At 38.8% G+C, this 17,210-nt stretch overlaps 1 pseudogene; it reads right to left on the reverse strand.

Moving 5' to 3' along the window:
• Nucleotides 1–428: 428 nt before the first annotated feature.
• The window catches only part of LOC115514868, a 52,857-nt pseudogene continuing 36,075 nt past the window's right edge, over nt 429–17,210 (reverse strand).

Below are 17,210 nucleotides of genomic sequence, written 5' to 3' on the forward strand. Positions count from 1 at the left end.
ATTCTTCCTGAAGTCTGTTTTAATTCCTCGGAGATTACAATATATAGTTGCATTGGGGGAATTTTTGTAATGTAAGGACGAAAGTTGACTTAATAAGATGTTCGATAAGATATGAATGGCTCTAACCATGGACAAGTAAGTGTAATAGAATAAAATATTGTGGGTCACTCTTCCTTAGTCTGCAGTGATTGTCCAATGCCTGTACTTCCCTCTGGGTCCTACATTTTCAAGCAGGTGGCCATCTTTACATCGTTTGCCGTCTATCTTCACCCTGGTTCAGCTTTGTTCTCATATTCATTTGTTTATCATTTGCTTTTTTCCCCCCGAGTCAATACAGCTTTTATCGCATCTTGAAAATATCACAGATAAGTCTGAAAAATCACCGGCATCTTGCTGTTTCTGTAGCTCGACGACTTAGATCTTACTCATCAGCCCTGGTGATCTGTTCCTTTCTCAGAAACATAGATAACATTCCCAAATTTTCTGACATCCTTGTTTTTAACTGTTGTAGCTTACCTAGTCAAAGCAACTGAGTTCAATCCAAGTTCAATGTCGTTTCCTTCAAGAATTCACTCATCTTTCTGGGCTTGAGAGATTGAACAAACAATGTCGGGCCTCATCTAAACCCAGCAGATGTATTTCTCACCCAAGAAATTCCGGATTCCAACAGGAGAACCATTCTCCTGAATAGCAATGTTGATGGGGAAGTGAGCATCCATAGACCTGGTGTTGTAACGGAAGCCCAGTGTAACGCCCTTGACCGTGGTCTGTATGTGACTACGGATGCTGCAAAGAGTAGCCAGTTTTTTCTTTTTTAAAAATTTTTAAAAAATATTTATTTTATTTTTGAGAGAGAGAGAGAGACAGGGTGTGAGCAGGGAAGGAGCAGAGAGAGAGGGAAACACGGAATCCAAAACAGGCTCCAAGCTCTGAGCTGTCAGCATAGAGCTCTACACGGGGCTCGAACCCACGAACTGTGAGATCATGACCTGAGCCGAAGTTGGACGCCCAACCGACTGAGCCACCCAGGTGCCCTGCCAGTTCTTTTCTGTTTCCCACCATTTGTCAAGTCAGAACCTCTTCCTTTTCTTTCCAAAGAGACTGAGTTCTGTATTGACATGATTTTTTTTTTTCAACGTTTATTTATTTTTGGGACAGAGAGAGAGCATGAATGGGGGAGGGGCAGAGAGAGAGGGAGACAGAATCGGAAACAGGCTCCAGGCTCTGAGCCATCAGCCCAGAGCCTGACGCGGGGCTCGAACTCACGGACCGCGAGATCGTGACCTGGCTGAAGTCGGACGCTTAACCGACTGCGCCACCCAGGTGCCCCTGTATTGACATGATTTAAGTCCCTTCACAGGATTCCTCCGGGGCCCTTCATGAGATCAGTGCTTCCCTTCAGAGTGATGTCGACATTTTTTGGAAGGTTGTCAGTCTCATTGCCGAGAATCATCTTGATTCTTACAGTAGGTGTGGCAAAGCTATTTATAATTTGTTCTCTACTTACTTCCAAAACAGTTTGAGGCAGCGTATAATAGAAATGTAAATGTATATGGTGAAAGCAGAGTTCAAATATAGATGAAAGAGGGATTTTGGGGGAACCAAAAAAGGGAGAAGTAAATGTATGAGAAATAGAGGACGGTATTATACCTATACTCAAGCACTTATCTTACTTTGTGCTTCCTGGAATCTAAATATAAAGGGACAGATGTTAGACAACGTTCAATGTTTTGTAGAATTTATGACTCTTTTTCAGTGTCAACAATCTACCAACACCACCGCCATTTTCTCTTTTTAGCAAGAAGTCCTGGCAGGATAGTATGTTAATTTTTATGTAACAAAGATTGTAGAAACAATGGACAATTGGTTCTTGGCTCTTGGTAAATACACTTTACTTAATATGGACTTCAGATCTCAGTGCTTCTATATACCATCCACTCCAAAGCTGCACAGCGTTTTATTATTTTACATGTGTATATGATTTGATGTAGGTAATATTAGCTTACGTATCAGGGTTCTCCAAAGAAACAGAGCACAGAACCAATAAATAGGCTCTCTTTTTGTTTGTATGTATTACATAATGCATATAATATACATGTATATAATACCTATATTTTATGTATATATATGTGTGTGCATACACACACACACACACACACACACAGGGAGAGAGAAAGAGTGACAAAAAGAAAGGGAGATTTATTTTTATTTTCCGAAATTGGTTCATGTGACTGTGGGGGCTGGCAAGTCGATCTGCAGGGCAATAGGGCAGGCTGGTAGGATGGAGATTCGGGTAAAAGTTGATGTGAAATTCAGACAAGCATTGATATGCAGTCTTGAGACTGAATTCATCAGGGCAACAGACTGGAATTGAGGCATAGTTTCTATCTTGCAGTGTTGAGGAGAATGACTTCTTTGGGAAACCTGCATTTTCCCGTATGTCTTCAACTGATCGGATGAGGCCCACCCACATTCTGTAGAGTAATTCGCTTTACTCAAAGTGTACCAACGTAAATGTCAATCACATCTAAGAAATACTGTCACAGCAGTATCAAGACTGACGTTTGATCAAACCACTGGGCCCCACAGCTTACCCCCAGTTGACACATCAAGTTAACCATCACATGTTGAATTTATTTAATAATAACTAATTCATAATAATACCTTACAGAGTGTTGAGGCCCATGGATTTGACACACGAAATGTGTTTTCCCTGATCACCAGACTTTAATTATGCTTCTCTTTCTCTCATCACTCTTTTTCCTTTGACATGCATCCTAGTTATTATTTACATATTTATCGCTATACTTATTTCTTTAGCAGCTTTCTTTTCCACTAAACCTTAAAGGTCCTTAGACTCCAGCGTAATGTTTGGCTCATATATAGCACCTAATGTTTATTTGCTGACACGGGAATCACAAGATACATGAGATCTCGTTCTTTGTTGCCTCTCAGCATCTCTGCTGTTCCTACCCAGTCTCGAGTGAACACCAGCTCCTATCTGGAATATTTTGGACCGCTTTTGTCCACATCCGTGCCTTCTCTCCTTTAATCTGTTGTCCACACAGCATCTTGCCACTCCCTCATTGATGCTTTCTTATTGTTGCCTGTTGCTTTCAAGGTAAAGACCAATATACTGTCCTTCATCTCAGGTTCCTGCCATGTGCTCACTGCGCTCTGGCCACGCGGGACTTCTTTTTGTTCTTTATATTCATGGAGCTCTTTCTGGACACCAGATACTCACAGGTGCTGGGGCAGCCTCCTTACTGGCCATTGGACTCTCTTCCCGAAGTTTTGGCTTAAATGTCAATTTTCAACTCCCTTGACTAACCAAGGTGATGTTTCCCTGTATACCTTCTTTATCACACTCATACCAAATGATCACTAATCTCTTTATTAGTGAGGTTATCCATGATATGTATTTCTCCCCATATTCTGAACACAGAGGGCAGAGATATTGCTTACCTTGCTCACTGATGAACTTTTTTTATTTTGAGAGAGACAGAGTCAGCGTGAGGGGAGGGGCAGAGAGAGAGAGGGAGACAGAGAATCCCAAGCAGGCCCTGCCCTGCCAGCACAGAGTTAGACAAGGGGCTTGAACTCACAAAACTGTGAGATCGCGACCTGAGCTGAAACCAAGAGTCGGACACTTAACCGACTGAGCCACCCAGGTGCCCCATGCTGATGAATTTTTAAATCTTACCACAGCAGATGGCATAGAACATGAGTCGACTTGAGGAATATTTGTTGAGTTCATGTATAAATGACTAAACGAACGTGAAGTGCTAAGCATAGTATCCAAAACCTGGCAAGTCTTCTGTAAACATTGGTTATTATGACTTACTGAGTGCTCAAGGGATGTCTTCAGGTGGGTATAGTAGCTCTGACCAACCAATGCAAAATCACCCAAAGTAGTTGTTACTATTTCCACTTTTAAGATGAAGAAACAAGCTTAGAGAGATTTAGTATTTTTCTTAAGATCACAGAGATCTGGCAAGCATGGAGGGGACCCCCATCTTTGGCTTTCTCTGTTCTCTTTCCCCTCGGGAGTTACATTTGTGCTGTTGGCTTTCTCTACCTTTCCCTTTGGGAAAATTTCTGGAGCGGAAAATAAGCAGATTCATCCAAATTGTTGAATTTGAGTTTGAAGGGGACATTCTCTTGTTTTCAGTTTCTGTCTTATGTAACCCGTTTGACTCTCCAGGGTTTTATTGGGGCATCATTGAGGGGGTTTCCCTACCGGGTCTGCCTGGTAAGTAAAGAAACCAGAACCTCTATCTATAACAATTATTGGTTAGGGGTCTCTTATTCAGGTTTCTCTCATACAACACCCCAAAAGTGGTCTAGAATTCATTACTTCATAGTGAAAACACAAACACTAATTCAGAATCACAGAATCTAAACTATTGAAAAAGTATGTACTTCATACACTTGCTAAATGGTTAACAAACAAGTAAAGGGGGGGGGTGGCTGCCCTTTACTGGGTACCTACTCTATGCCAGGAATGAAGTGAGGTGCTTTATGTGTGTTATCTTCTTAACCCTCACAACCATTTCATCTTTGGGGCAAGGAGATTCGAGTTCAGGGGCTCTAAGAATCTGCCTCAGGTTACAGAGCGAGTAAGTGGCAGAGTTGGGATCTGGACGTAGGTTTGCCTCTCTCTAAAGATGTTATCTCTGTATTGATCCCATTTACCTTTTGGCTATCCATTTGTTTTAACATCCAAATGCATGTTCATTTATTCTTGTCTGTGACCCCCATCGGTGTGTCAGGACCACCAAGTCCTTATATTGAAGCTTTTATTACATCTGTAGGTATTTCCCCATCTATGCCTTTGCTATTGCTCATTGTTAACTTCCAAATAAGATTCTTTTATGAGCCATATATCAGCTTTGTAAGTTTTGTAACTGTTCCACTAAGAGTTATAAAGATCCAGGCAATGCTGGAATGCAAGTTCATGCTTCCCTGATGCAAAATTTGCAAAATGGCTTCCAGAAATGGCCCCTCTCCATTTTCCCAAAGTGTTGGGGTGGTAGGAGGTTTGTGCTGGCCCTTGTCAGGAAAAGAACGCTTGCAGGTCAACTGCTACTTGGGAAAGCCATCTGCAGGAATCAATGAGCAGAAGCTACTAACTTTAAAGACCTTTTTAGGTTGCCCTTTCAACCATTCTATCTGGCTCCAGCAACCTAAGCCTATGAGTATAGGCTACGCTGGATTTTTTCCCCAACACTAATGTTCAAAAGATCATAGGCATGGATAGAAAGGGGAGACCTGGAATTTTCAGGAGCTTCTAACTGGCTCAGTGAAGACCCCTCAAGGCTCTTCTAGACCACTTGGTGGTAGAGTTTCAGGTGTGAGTTGCAGAGTTTAATGACCATCTTCAGCATTGGCTCACCCATGGAGTGCAAAGAGAGAGATAAGTAGTAGGAATACTTGGGCTGGATTAAAACTACTACTGTAAAAGTGCAACCACAGTTTAGCTGGTTCACTTGCCTTCTATGGGAAGGGGAACATATTTGATGTATGTATGTATATTCGAATTCTAAGACTGGGGTGGTCATCCACATTGGCATCGTTTATGTTTGGTTCTTTCCAGCAGCAAATCTACCTGGATGATTCTTTAAACCCTCTTCCAGTGTCGTGTTTTTATGATTATGTGTTTTTTCTTTGATTCTTTGGTTGTTTGTGTTTTTTGTACTGACATAACCTTGTTACTTTAGGTTCACAAAAGAACTAAGTAGCATTTGTATTTGCTATTATATTGCATTAGCATATATATGGGAATCTAAGACCACCTAACACCACCCAAGTTTGTTTTTTCCTATATATATTCAGTAAAAAATAAGATATACAGCGAGTATTAGTAGAAAATATTCATTTTGCTTAAATATTCTTTTCTATGATTTGACAAACCATAATGGCTTGTTCTGAAATGACTCTTGTGTAGTATATACCATATTCCATTGAATATCAGATGACTTTTAATGGAGAAGAAGTATCCTATTATGAATAGCCTGTGATATACATTTAAAAGTCCTTGTTCCAGTTATCATTGATTTACTAAAGGTTTTTTTTTTTTTAATTTCAGAACAAGGCAGCATATTGGATGGAATTTGTGTCTATGACCTATAAATAACCAAATAGCCATAATGGTTGATAATTTCTTTTTGTAATTAAATTAACTGATGAGAAAGTTACCATAAATATGTTCTTTTAGCACCCCTGCAAGTTGATACTAGAATTCTCAATGATCGATTAATGAAGCTGTTTGAGGAGAGAGGACAAGGAGAAGCCCAAGGTAAGAGACTAATTATTTTCAACCTTTTGTATTAACATTAGTTGCAAATTCATTAAGACGGTTTCTTGCAAAAGCTAATCTGTATTTTCTAAATATAACCATTGATTGGTGACCTATGTGTGCTTCTGATGGCTGCAAATCCCTAAATATAGCTAAAGTTGGGGGGAAAGCTAAACATGGCCCAATTTTCTATAAGTACATAGAATTTATAACCCTAAATGGCAAAAATGATTTACTTACTATTGCGGGATCTTACAATGGCATATGGCATATTTGGATTCTCTAATATGAAGCCATTCTTTTTAAAGAGTGTGTTTTAGCTTTTAAATAAGTGCTTTGGGTGATAGAAGACAAGTAGTATATTGTCTTCAATCTTAGCATGGGAGTTCATATTTATGAATGTTAGCCTCTTTAAGTAAGTAATTCTCATGTGTATTAATCTAGGAATTTAAAGGTAATCCCTTAAAAACTAAAATCTAAATTCTTAGGTTAACACATACAAATTCATGCCAGAACCACACTGGAGTTTTTACCAAAGCATTAAGTGTCAGTTGTATACACATGAATTCAAATTCATGGGGAAAAATTCTATTTTTTTTTTCTTTAGTGTTTGCTTAGTTCTCCTCAAATGATCATTTTGTCTTTCTAATTTAAATAATTCTTTAAAATTCATGTGAGGAGGCAGGACTCATGGTTAAGCCCTCTATATTTTATGGTATTTTTCTATTGACTTTATGTTTAATCTTCACCATTTACTGTGTGACCTTGGGCCAATTTCTTAACGTTTCTTTGCCACTTCTGTGAAACGGACATATCATACTTGCCACAACGGGGTAGCTACGGGGATTAAATTATTAATTATTATGTGGGCAGACATCATAAGCACATACAGAGAATAATGAAGATAACTGATGATAACTGATAATTGATGAAATGATGGTGAAGATAATTGATGATAATGAAAATATTAACACCAGCTAAACATTTACTGAGTTCTTACTACGTGCCTGGCACTGTCTTAAGACCATTCTATTCTAAATAGTGTAAATATTAATTTATTTAAATGTCATAACAATCCTAAAGGTTAGGCCCCGTTTTTAAATCCCCATTTACAGAATAGCATCCCCTAAAAATTTTATTCCTGCCTAGATACATCTCCCGTTTGCTTTTTAATGATCAGATTGTGTGACTTTTTATTTCATTTTGTCTTTATAAACCAAACAAACTCATTTTTCAAGCCAGCTTGATCCCTCGTTTTGAGAAATCCTAACTTGAATAATCAATTAGGACTCCCCCGGAAAGCAGAATGCAGTAGAACCAATAGAAAGAGAGAGTTATGGGGGCTGGCAAGTCTGAAATCCTTAGGACATACTGGTAGGGTGGGGATTCAGGTAAGAGTTGATATGAAATTCAGGCAGGAGTTGAAGGCTTGAGTCATAATCTCACAGGACAGCTGGCTGGAGATTCAAGTAAGATAGAGGTACAGTCGTGAGATGGAAATCCACAGAGCAGACCAGCAGGCCAAGAACTCAGGCCATATTTCCTAGCTTGCAGTCTTGAGACCCAATTCCTTCCTTTTTGGAACACCCCGATCTTTTAGTCTTAGGGCTTTCCAATGACTGGGTGAGGCCCACCCACATCATGAAGGGTGATCTATGTTGCTCAAAGTCTACTGACCTTTTAAATGTTAATCACATCTAAAAATCACATTGGACGGCAACATCTAGACCCGGATGTGAACAAAGAACTGGACGCCACAGCCCAGCCAAGCGGACACATAAAATTAAACATCATAAATGGTTATGTTTGAGTAAGTGAGGCTTCTATATTTTTAGTCTAATATCTGAGTCAGCAAATAGATATTGAATACCTTTTTGTGTGTGTGTGCTAAACATTGACCAATGCACTTTTCTATCACGTCCCTTCGATTCTGACACGTCTTTGCAACTTGGATCCTGGAAGCCACCCAGGTACATGTTTACAGGTAGCACCTAACAGCCTTTCGAAATCATTTGTGAGCTTACAAAAGGCTTATGGAACTTGCAGAGTGAATAGTCAGGCTCCTTATCAGCTATATTATACACGAGGATATAATTGAGCTCTAGAAGGTTTAAAGACTCGTGCAAGGCAAGACAGTGTATCCGTGAACAAAGAAGAAAGGCCAACAGGACTCTGGACACTGTAGTCCAGTGCTCTCTCTCTTCAGTTCCCCGTCTCACATCCTGCTGGAAACCAAGCTCTCTTCCTTTGGTTAAAAGTGCCTAGATTTTTGTTAAAATTCTAACTTTGGAAGGCGTGGAAAATCCCGTATTTTATCTTCCGGCGTTTTTGTTTCCGAGCCTGGAAGAGAGACGTTTGTTTTATATTTACAGTGTCCATCCAGCTAGATGAAGAAATGCACTTTGTAGATGCTACCGTTTTCAGGTGATCGAGAGAGAAATAACGTACAGGCAGCGTTTATAGACATGCAGGCATTTCTATGCAAATAAACAGGGCAACCCAAATAAAGTCCCTCTGCGTTTGCATAGCTTGGGAACTGTTCTCAGCGTTCCCCACTTGAAAAATGAACCCGGGGCGCCTGGGTGGCTCGGTTGGTTAAGTGTCTGACTTTGGCTCAGGTTCGTGAGTTCAAGCCCCACATAGGGCTCTGTGCTGACAGCTCAGAGCCTGGAGCCTGCTTCGGATTCTGTGTCTCCCTCTCTCTCTGCCCCTCCCCCCACTCATGCTCTGTCTCTGTCTCTCTCTCAAAAATAAAGAAACATTAAAAGAAAAGAAAAGAAAAATGAACCCAAGTGCACTGGCTTCTTCTGAACCTCTTCATCTCCTGAGTTGGTTTTAGCAAACCAACAAGAACTGCTAGATGTTGTGGTAAACAACATGTAATATTAAGGCACAGAAACACAGGGTATCTACACTTCAGGATCTATTTGGTAAGTGGGAAAAAAGGCTGGAATGCAGAACCTATACTTTACCCACTTTGTGAGCATCACAGGAAGAGGAACAAAAGTTGTTGGCGTTGTGGTTGTGTTTTAATCTTACAACTTGCTCCGGGCTTTAGCGATTTCCTGGTACATTAGACAGAAAATAATTTGCTTAAACTGTAGATTACGGAAAACCAAGCTTTATCCCTTATAAGAAAAAAAAAGTGGTTAGATTACTGTGTGTTAAGCCAACATTAAATTGACATAGAGAAAGTCAAATTTCGTGTGATCCTTTTGGGGTGAATAGATGGGAGCCGCCAGGAGGAGATTTTGGATTCTGAAGAGACAGTGAATTCCAGAAAGAGACCGGAATCCCACAAAGAGGGCAGCGAGGCATCTGAAGGATATGTTCAGAAAAATACAATTCTGCTTGGAAGTTCTTCTTTGGAACAGGTCAGCATTCAAATATACATCGATAAATGTTAAAATAATCGCTCTCCTTTTTTAAAAATATTTATTTATTTTGGGGAAAGCACAAGTGGGGGAGGGGCAGAGACAGGGGGACAGAGAATCTGAAGTGGGCTCCGTGCTGGTAGGCTGACAGCAGAGAACCCCATGTGGGGCTCGAACTCACGAGCCCCGAGATCATGACCTGGGCCAAAGTCCCACACTCAATTGACTAAGCCACCCAGGTGCCCAAAGATAATCTTTTTCTAAGGTAACAGTTGAAATGTCGGTCCTGCCCATTGTCTCTTGATTTTCCCAACCCATGCCTGTCTAGAATGCATGATTCATGACTCACCCAAATCTTTTCCCTCATTTTTCGTACATGTTGTATCACGCAGAACTCATGCTGTTTCTCAATATCAATCCCAGCCCTCACACAATTTAGTTTTACTTCATCCGGTTTTACTTCATGCTAAGCTTGCTCACAGGTAGCATATTATGAACGGTCTGTAATGAAATCTGAAAACAGCATCAACATACTTGGATACAATTAAGAAAGTACTTGGATCTGTTTTGCATGACACGTGAATAATCCGGTATTTGTGAAGTCACCGTTTAAAAGGGAACTTGGACATTTTAACTGTTGTGACTCATGCCCCACAAGGCCGTCTGTAGCCCATGGATTGTGTTGACTTTGGAAACACTTTCCTGTTTTCTGTATGTGTTTCTGTTGACCCATGATGTAACATTATGTGCTCAGATCCACCAAAGAGAGAAGCGTTACACATGGGTAGTTCCAGAGGGGTGTGTGTGTGTGTGTGTGTGTGTGTGTGTGTGTTGTTATTGTTTGTGAAAGGTAAGCTGATTCAGGCCAAAAAGGAAAAAAATATCACCAGGGACAAGTTATATAGCCAGAAGGAGATGACTCATACATAAAATATCCAACACAAAGGAGGTACTCCTTAAATGGCAGGAAAGAAAGAATGGCGTTCTTCCCAGGGGAAAACCTAGTTATCTGCAACTGATTAAGAACAGGTACATCATATACAATAAATGATAGGAAATGTCCAGGAAGAGAGTTTAAAAATAAAATTATTTTATTTTTCATTCAATACTTATTGGAAAAACAAGGTATTGTTGCGCCCCTGAATTTCTTCTGTGATCAAGTTTGTTAAAGCTATGCACCTAATTGATTGGTTTTGTTTCTGGCTGGGTCATTCTCAGACCTAAGTCATTTCATGCCTTTCCTACAAGCTTTCTAATGTCTAGGAGATAGAAAACGTCTTCATAAAAATTCGTAGGGTTAGTTTATTCAATTAAGTCACCAGGCTTTCGGGAGGTTGGAAGACACGATTTATGTGTAATATGCCATAATAAGGAACATTATTTTAAGTTTTTGTCTTGATTTTACAAATAAAATATTGGATTTGGGGTAGTGGAGGAATAACATGCTAGCTTGAACCAAGCATCTTCCAGGGGCACATTCTAAAAAGCTTACCAGTGTGTAAGGTGCCTGGGTGGCTCAGTTGGTTAAGCATCTGACTTCTTGATTTCGGCTCAGGTCATGATCTCAGGTTCCTGGGATCGAACCCTGTGTCAGACTCTCCAATGACAGTGTAGAGACTGCTTATGACTTTTCCTCCCTCTCTCTCTGTCATTCCCCTACTAGGGTGCTCTCTTTCTTTCTCTCAAAATAAATAAACATTAAAAAAAGCTTATCAGGGTGTCTTAGCTACCCTTACTTTTTTAAATACTTTTTTTTTTTTAAGTTTATTGACTTATTTTGAGAGAGGGGAGAGAGGCCGAGAGAGAGGGAGACTCTCAAGTAACCTCTTCCCTCTCAGCACGCAGCCTGACACTGGGCCAGAAATCACAAAAGTGTGAGATCAGGACCTGAGCTGAAATGAAGAGTGGGATGCTCAACCCACTGAGCCACCCCCTTTTCTAAATTCTTTACAACTGACTGGCATTTGGCAACGGGACTGAATCAAATCTAGTATTCTGCATGAGTGAAAGTCACGTCTGAACCCTCATTCTCCAAATACCAGCAAAAATGTAGAAGTGTAAAATCCATAATGAAATCTCCATAAATAAAAGACGGATTTCATAAGACACTTTAACAGATTAACCAGTATATTTTCTGTAGGCCGGACTGTATTTACCTCTGTAGTTAATATGGAAAAAGTTTTGGAGATGGAATGGATTTTTATTTTTATTTATTAAAAAAATTTTTTAGGTGTTTATTCATTTTTGAAAGACAGACAGAAATAGAGCACAAGCAGGGGTGGGGCAGAGATTGGGGTGGGGGGACACAGACCCTGAAGCAGGCTCCAGGCTCTGAGCTGTCAGCACAGAGCTCAATGTGGGGCTCGAACTCATGAACCGTGAGATCATGACCTGAGCCAAAGTCGGCCTCTCAACCGACTGAGCCACCCAGGCGCCCCTGAAATGGATTTTTATAAATCACTAAGGACATTTACATGAGCTCAACTTCTACATGATTACTGAACCAATACAGTCGCTTATGTATCACTCCTTAAATATTATATTAAATATAAATTAAGATATCATGAATAAAATTATAAAGATAAACAGAACAAGAGCACAAACATCATATCATGGTGAGAAAAAAAAAAGCAGTGGTGACTTTCCACATGGTAATTCAAGGGATTGGTTAAATCTACATAAGAAAAATTTACTGTCCAATTTATGGCACTCACATGTTTCCTTCTTTAGCCTCCATTGTAGGTATTTAGTTTTCTTCCTCATTAGTTACCTGGCATACGTTTTTGAACATCCCAGGAAACAAAAGGTTTCAGATGGGGGCATTCTTGTCAAAGCTGACTGGCATTGAAGGAGAAACAGGTTACCATGTAGAATGAGTAAACACATTCCACTGATGTCATCTTTGCTCTGAAAAATCTTTATCTAATGCGGTCACAATCAATTGTTGATTTACTTACTGTCAGTTCACATTCCATCAGCACCTCCAAGTGAAAAGAGATTTGCAAAATGAAAACATGTTATTAGTTGTTACTTTTTTTTTCATGGAGATTTATTTCATATATTACCTTTTTTTTTTTTTTGCTGTGATTGATAGTATTTTAGTTTTAGTTCCTACTAAAAGATAAAATTGTTTCCATCTTTTCTTTCCTCCTTTCCAATAGTAGGATCTATTTTCTTTCCTCCTGTCCAATAGTGACAGTAGTATGTCACTGGAGACATTTATGTCATTAAAAAATGTGTGGATACGTAGCAGAACAGCAACCTGAGAGTGACAAAGACAACTAATACTGCAATCAGGCAAAATTGGACGATCCGAGCATCTATCTCAGGTGTTGGACATGGTCTAAGGATAGCGTTTTAGATATCTAGAGACTGAGTAGGCTGGTCATTCTTCAAAAAAAACCCCATTAACATAATTTCTTAGAAATGAAAATTTAGCATCTCTAAACTCCCAGAAAGTTTGAGGTTCTGTTATGGTATACAGATCTAAAGTGCAAAATTCTTTATTTCAGATGCATTTCTTTTGGTATTCAAGTAAGTCATAGGGTATGGTTTATGTGCTCCTATGAAAATCCAGGAGCCTACTAGGACATGTTCCAGAACAGGAAGCCACTCCACTTCTGTATGGAATTGAGTCAAGGAAGGAGAAAGTGCCGTGATTTGGAGGACAGGTTTATATGTGTAGATACAACTATATGTACATAGGAAAAGACAAAGTAGGAGAGCTGAATAATCTTTGGTAGGTTGTCACGTTCTATGAATCTTCTAGATCTTTTTCTACATTCGCATATTTAAAATTGTAGTAAAGTGGTTCCTGACATCTCTAGCCATTCATTCCCCTTTGTCTTTTATTAATATATAGTCCACCACCAATAACAATCAGGCTTCCTCAGAGTTCAAGGCAAGTTCCAAGTGGCTGTATTAGCATTTTGACCAGATATCCTTTTACCTGTAGTAAAACAGATCAACATTTCTGAAACAAAGTTATTGATGCAAAATCAATCACAAAACATGATTTTTTAATGTCTATTTTTAAAACAAAATAGGGTCAGTTTGACACATTATTTAATAATTCTATTCTTTTCTTTGCCCAACTCTCCCCATTCTCATGTAAAGTTCCTTGTCTAACCAAATTTCCTTCAGAAAGTCAGCCTTCAATTATATATCAGCAAATGAAAATTTGTGCTGAATGAGACAGAAATGAGACTAGTACATTATGTTCAAAGGAAAGGAACCCCATACATGATATTTAACACTCAAAATAGTACTTCAACAAATATGTCAAGATACGCTTTATTCCATGATCTCCTGTACAGAGAGGGTCATTTTTTTCTAATCTTCAAAACCAAGTACAGAGCCTGGCAGAAAACATAAAGTATACTCTTGTTAAATTTTTTTAAATGTTTTATTTATTTGTGTGTGTGTGTGTGAGAGAAAGAGAGCTGTCAGCTTAGAGCCTGATGCAGGGCTCGAACTCACAAACCATGAGATCATGACCTGAGCCAAAGTCAGAAGGTAACCAAGTGAGCCACCCAGGGGCCCCAGTATACTCTTATTTTTAAATGAATGAATGAATAAATGAGTGAGTGCTGTCGATAACTAATAGGGCAAAATTATCATGGATATCATTAGCATAGAGATGTTCTCTGATATTAATTTTCTCTAATACAGTCTAATGTCATTATGTGGAGTGTTAGGATTCGGTACTTTCGTGCATATCATCTCAATTATATTGAAAAATATTTGTGTCGTAGGATAAAGAAAAATAGTTTTTATGTCTTATGGGCTTATTGAGGTATAATTGAAAAATGAAATTGTACTATATTTGAAGTGTGTACTGTAATGATTTGGTATACTTTTTGGTTGTTTTCATGAGAGTGCTTAAGATCTACTGTCTTAGCAAACTTCAAATGTACAATATACTATTAACGATAGTCATGATGATGTACATTAGACCTTTAGAACTTACTCAACGTACACCTGGAAATTTGTGCCTTTGAGCAACATTTCCCCACTTCTCATATTCCCCACCCCTGGCAATTACCATCCTATTCTGTTTCTATGAATTTGACAATTTTTTTTATTTTTGTTTTTTTAGATTCCACATATAAGGGATACCATACACTATTTGTCCTTTTCTCTCTGGCATATTTCACTTATCATAAAAATCTGAACAAATTAGGTATAAAGAAATCAACAGAACAAAAACCATCTGTGACAAGCCCGCAGCTATCATCACACTCCATGGTGAAAATCTGAAAGCTTATCCTGTAAGATTAGAAACAAGACACAAATGCCACTTCTATGCAACATAGTACTGGAAGTCCTAGCCAGAGCAATTAGATAAGAAAAAGAAATAAAAGGCATCCAAATCAGAAAAAAGTTCTTAAATAATACAATAGTGAACATTCATTGCATACCTACTGATTCTATTCTAAACACTGCATAATTTAACCTTGTAACTGCCTTAAGAACAAATTATCATTGTCATTTTATAGAAGACCAACGTGAGGCACAGAGAGGCTAACACGTTTCTCAAGTTAAAGTTTTGCAGCTAAGTTGCTGAGTCAGGATTCAAACTTCAACAATTTTAACCATTACATTATGCTTTTAGTGGCAGTTCACAGTATTCAAAGAATATGGCTCTTTAACATAAAATGTTCTGTCATTTATCTGGTATTTTTGGAGGAAGGGACATTCTAGACCAATTAACTGCTTTTCATATCCTTTATATTATTCTGTAGGGAGTATACACCGATATATTTTGTGAAGTGAGTGATAACACTTTCATCTTGTACTTGGTAAAACCAAGAAAAACAAAGTTGAGACGTGTTTAGAATAGCTTAAAGGCTCAGTGACATTCTTTGCGGTGAAACTGGTAAAATAATGTCCAATAAAGAATGAATTACAAAATAATCATTCCATTATTTTTGAAAATACAGAGCATTAAAAATGGCTCACATCTTTACCCTACCTACCATTGAATTCATACCTTATACACTTTCTTTCACCTTAAAAAAGGACTTTCATTCCCCAAATATATACTGCACTAAAAATAAAATTCTTCTCCACCGTGTAGCCAGTTACATTCTACTGCCATTATCTTTAGGGAACCCAGTCTCTCCCTTTTCTTTACATTTTACCTTGTATTCTCTGAGTAAGTGCCATATCTCTATCATGTTCTCCTCACCTTGAAGTTAGGAGCTTTATCCTTTTGTGTGTCTTTCTATCCAACACCCATCCTGGAGTTCAGTCTTTACTCATTAGATATTTGTTGAATGGGCATTTGATGCATAGCATATTGCATAAAGGAATTATTGCAGACATATCTGAACCATTCACCTCCTAACTTATATCTTTATAAGGTCATGAATCCAATTAGAATTTTTATATGTTAAGACTAAACAAAGTCATTACTGCCTGTTGCTACTGTTCTTTGTATTCTTCAATTCTAGCTGCCATAACAAAATACCACAGACTGGGTGGCTTAAACAACAGGTGTTTTGTTGTCCCACTGTTCTGGAGGCTGCAAGTCTGAGATCAGGGTGCCAAAATGGTTGGTTTCTGGAGAGATTCCTCTCTCTTGATTGTAGGTGGCTGCCTTCCCCCGTATCCTCACATGGTGGGGAAAGAGTGAGAGAGAGGGCGAGAGAGCAAATCTTCGCCTCTCTTTATGAGGGCAGTTACCCCATCACAAAGGTTCTACCCTCACCACCTCATCTAAATCTAATGATCTCCCAAAGGCACCATCTCAACTAGAGTCACATTGGGATTAAGGTTTAAACAGATGGATTTTGCTGGAACACAATTCAGTCCATAGGACTCTTCCTTGAAAAATAGGAGATTTTCATGAAAACTCTTCTGCATAGATCTTAGCTCATGAAAAATTCATTTACCCTGAGTGCTGAAGAATGGACTTGTTTCAGCTGAAGTGCTTCTAGTGGCTGAGTGCTTTGTTTATTTTAGAATAGAGCTATGCATGGGAGAGAGGCCTCAGGCTGAGAAAGAAGGCTGCTGGGAGACAGGTGGATTGCCCAGGCTCCAAGAAGTTGTACTCCTTCTTGCCCATCAGAGACCCAAAGTGCTTCTAAATATTCCTGGAAGAAGATTTTTGACATGCGCTTTTAGGAGGGACAAAGTAAAATAAAATTGCCTACCTTCTCACTAATATTTATAACCGTTTCTTCAATCTTTTGAAGTCTGATTTGTACCATAATGACTCTGTGCCATCTATCCATTTTGAAAGGGTGAAATCTTTTCAAACAGGTGCTGAATATGTACCTTTATTTTTTTTGCTATTCCAATTGCTCACTTTGAGTATTTAATGGGTTAGAATATAGACAGTGAAACATGGTTTGAGAAGAAGCAGAAAACGCATTTATATTCCTGTGATTGAAAATTTCCAGCAAAACCAACGATTTGACTCTTAGGTTCTTTTTTTTTTAATTTTATTTTTTTTAATTTACATCCAAATTAGCATATAGTGCAACAATGATTTCAGGAGTAGATTCCTTAATGCCCCTTACCCATTTAGCCCA

This window comes from Lynx canadensis, chromosome B2 (genome assembly GCF_007474595.2).
Source record: "Lynx canadensis isolate LIC74 chromosome B2, mLynCan4.pri.v2, whole genome shotgun sequence".
NCBI classification, from domain to species: Eukaryota; Metazoa; Chordata; class Mammalia; order Carnivora; family Felidae; genus Lynx; species Lynx canadensis.